Source organism: Triticum dicoccoides, chromosome 3B, assembly GCF_002162155.2.
Source record: "Triticum dicoccoides isolate Atlit2015 ecotype Zavitan chromosome 3B, WEW_v2.0, whole genome shotgun sequence".
NCBI classification, from domain to species: Eukaryota; Viridiplantae; Streptophyta; class Magnoliopsida; order Poales; family Poaceae; genus Triticum; species Triticum dicoccoides.
Window position 1 is genome coordinate 276,173,101 of NC_041385.1, and position 4,234 is coordinate 276,177,334.

Below are 4,234 nucleotides of genomic sequence, written 5' to 3' on the forward strand. Positions count from 1 at the left end.
GCCCGAGCTCCGAAGTCCTGGCCGACAAAGATCTGGCCGCGGTCCTCCAATCCTTGGTTGGGGGAGACGTGGCGAGATTGGAAGATGCTCCTGTGCCTCTGTTCCTCCGGGATGATTGGGAGCAGGTGGTGAACTCCATGTCCGCTTTCAACGGGGACGGGCATGTGCCCGTGGAGGTTCCTGAGGACCTGGCGGCCCTGGAGATGGTGAATGTATCCTCCGGCGACTCCAGCGGAGAGGAGGAAGAAGAGGAGTAGGAAGAGGAGCCCGATTCCGAGGCGACCTACGGGGAGTCGAGAGCGCCCCTCCGTCGGCGCAGGTCCCGCGCTCTTTGCCTCATGCCGGATGACGACAAGGATGGCGACAAGCGAGGTGGCGAGTGCTCGCCCTTGATCCCGAAGAAGGACAGGACGGGGCTGGTTCTCCGCGGGTCTGCTCCGGCTCCGAGGCGAATTACAGACACGCCTCCTGCTCCCGAACCTCTTGAGGTTGATCCCAGCAGCCGGCTCTCGGGCTTCAAGTTCGGCCGGAGGTTGCTTGAGCCCGCGAGTGATGACGAGTAAGTGCTCGATTCTCGTTTTGCTTCTTGCTTCGTTGTTGAGGCTTGACGTCCCTATTCCTTGGCTAGGCCGGTGCCTGCGGCGAAAAAGCTGAAGGGGGCTCCTGAGGCTTCGTCCGGGGGCAGCACCTCCACCCGCGGAAGAAGGGGGCGGCAAGACGTGGTCCTCTCCTGCCCGGACTTCCTTACGAGGCCTGGCGGGGCTAGCTGGGGGGAGCTCAGCCCCCTTGGCCCAAGCGACTCCCGAGATGCCCCTGCCCGACGCCACTACCGCAGTCGTCGGGGCGCAGAAGGTCCCAACTCATGGTGCTGTGATTACCCTGCTGTCTTCTCCTCCTACTCCCCCAACTGCCATCTCTCTGACTCCTTCTACTGTCCTGGATCGCGCTGCTGCTGAGCTGGACCGGCTGTAGAAAGATCTTCTGGGCGCCAACCCTCGCTTGGTGGTCGAGTGCCTGGAGCTGGCCTTTGGTTGGGTCCGCTCTGATGCTTCAGTCCGAGTGGCACTGGCTCAGGTCGCGACGGCTTGCGACAAGGAGAAACAGGCCATCCTTGAGGCAAAGGCCGCTCGCGACGCCGCCTTGGGTGAGGTAGCGGATGTCCGGGGTCGCTGCGAGGCGCTCGAGAGTGAGCTGCAAGGCCTGCGCGACCAGCTCGCCAAGGAGGCCCGTGTCCGCCAGGAGAAGGAGGAAGACATGAAGGCTCGTGAGGCTGCCGCCAAGGACCGGGATGCCAAACTCAATGAACACCATGGCCGCTTAGGTACGCTGGAGCAGGCATTGGAGGCGAAGAGGATCGAGCTGGACGGCAAAGCGCGGGTCCTGGCCGAGGACCGCGTGGCCTTCGCGAAGCTGGAGGTGAAGGCTCGCACCTTGCTGAAGTCGCTTTATGATAGTGGCCTGGAAAGCCCGTTGGCCGGCGCCGAGGACGGCCCCGCCAAGCTGCTTCCCTTCTCGGTCCGCGCCCTTGAAGATGTCGCCCTCGGCCTTGGCCCCATGGCTGAGGCTGAGGCGCGTGTCCTTTCTTCTGCGGCGCTGACGCGCGTCTTCACCCACGTCTACCTCCGCGACCCCGGCGTTGACCTTAAAAGCCTGCTGGAGCCTATGAGCGGCGAGCTTGCCGCTGTTGCTGCTAAGGCCGTGAAGGGTCGAGCGGAGGCTCTGCTGGCGAAGTTCCATGCTTTCAGCAACAAGCCAAGGTGAGGCGCTGCCGATCCTGAGGCTCCACGAGGCGAAGTCGCCCAGCACAGCTCCGTCACCAGCGATGGCACCGCCGGAAAGTGACCCCTTCGCGGCTCCTGTTCTATTTTTTAGCTCATGCAACATGCATCATGCCTCGTGGAGGCGTTTAAACTTGTGTTTGGCGTTGTGAAAGCACTCTATGGACTGCAATATTTGCTTTTGAATTCCTTGAGATTTGCACTTTTCCTTCCTACTTGCTTGTGTTCTACGTTGGCAGAGCCCGACCCCGCGCATACCTCAGCCACCGTTAGCCCCGACCGGAAACCATGACGGGACCAAGGAGTGAGGGGCTACGTGACAAGTTAGGCTCATGAGTCGCGATGCTCAGGAGTCCCCCTTGACGCGCGAACAACAAGTAGGGAGGTGAGATGTATGGGTGAATCTACCAATCTACGTCGGTAGAGCCCGGCCCCGCGCATACCTCAGCCGCCGTTAGCCTTTCGGAACTAAGGGGTGAGGGGCTACGTGACCAGTTAGGATCCTGAGTCGCGATGCTCAGGAGTCCCCCTTGACGTTCAAACGGCCTTCGTACCTTGGCTTCGCTTGGGGAGAGGCGTGCGATGAACCAGGCCCGAGGGGCCTAACTGGGTGGCGTGCACCTGGGCATGACCCAGGAGTAGCCCCCCTGCCCAGCCCCCTCGCGCTGCACTCCCGAGGGGAGGCGTTACGATGAGGCCGGACATTGAGCTCTGGGCTCCCTGAGGTTGATGCGGCCGGGGGCCACCCTTAGTTGTTTATCACCAGCACGGAGCATAGCACTTCCGTATATGTACGGGCATAGCCGCTCCTCGGCAGTGTCGTCAGCCAGCGCGGAGCATGGTGGTTCCACGGGTGCGTGGGAGGGGGCTCCCCTCTGGGAGGAGCCCCTAGGGCGTGTACAGCCCCGCCCTGACACGTGGCTGGCACGGTAGGGCCTGACGAGGTGTATCTGGGCACCCATGAGCCAGCGTGGGACTCGCGCGGCCCTACCTCAAGGCGGGTTGCGCCTGGCTCTGGGCCTTTACTTGTAATGTGTTCATGCAAATTTGGTTAGATGTTGGCGCTCTACGTCCTTGGGTCCCGGCCCTCGAGCGAGCTCAGTCGTTGCTGCTATGCCAGGTCGTGATGCCGTGGACAAGGCCAGAGGATGAGGGCTGGAGAGCCAGTAAGAGCCCATGAGTCGCGATGCTCAGTTACCCCCCCTTTAACGTGCAAGCGACCGACATGGAGGAAGAAGGGTGCCGTGGACAGGCATCAAATAACGATCATGATGGGTCAAACACACGACCCGAATAAATGCGAGAGGGATACATGCCACTGGGTCTGGCCCAGGTGGCTTGGGGATAATGCAGCTCGAGGGGCGCCCCTAATAAAGTAAGCTGAAAACATGAATCAAAGGGATATATGCCGCAGGGACGGACCCACGCGGCCTGGGAATGACGCAACCCTGGGGGGCGCTCCCAGCTGAAAATGAAACTCGAAGGATGTCACCTGATGATGCTGAAGATGAAGGGATGCTGAAGTAGCGGACGGCGTGCACTGTGGGAGATGATCTTCACGAGCCACCAGGCCCAGGGGCCTCGGGAGGCTCCGGAGGCGCCGGCGGCTCCTCGCGGACCATCTCCATCTGCGCCAGGACTGCGGAATGCCTGACCGTTTGAGCCTCCAGGACGCTCCTCATGAGGCGCTGACGCACGGTAGCCGCGTTCGGCAGGCCGTAAGGCATGCGAACATAGCTGTGGGGTGGACCTTCGCAGCGTCCCACGCGTGAGGGCCAGAGGCGCTCCAGAGAGGCGGCTCGGTTGAGTCCTGATATGTCGATGCAGACGCGCAGCCCACCATCCTCGCCTGGATGGGGAGCTACGGCGGGTAAGCGGCGGCTGCCACTCATGACTCTTGACTCCTGCAGCTCCTGAATGATCTCGCTGACGAACTCCTGAGGGTTTGGCCCTCCTTGCCTCGCTCCTTTTTGAGGGAAACATGCGTTGTAGCACGCCTCCAAGTGGTGCCCGAGCGCCTCGCTCATGATCCTAGCAAAGTCGATGGCCCTCCAGGAGAGAGCCCCCGAGCCTTGCTCAAGGAGGGCGCCGGGCGCGCCTTCCTATGCGACAGAAAGAGGTGCCCCCTAAACAGGAGCGGACCATGAGGGGCAGCCTCCCGATGAGTCGGGCCAGGCGATGTCTTCTTCTTCTTTGGGGCAGCATCGGGAAGCCTCCCGCTCCTGTGATCTGGGTCTTCAATTGATGCGGCTTGGAAAGCACACTCCAGAGAACACACAGCGTCTCTCTCTTCACAAGGCACCGTGATGACTCCGCCGCTTCCTGGCATCTTGAGGACATTGTAGCCGTGATGAGTCACGGCCATGAACTTGGCCAGGGCTGGGTACCCGAGGATGGCATTGTATGGCAGGCGAATGTGAGCGACGTCGAAGTCAATGAGCTCGCTGCGGTAGTTG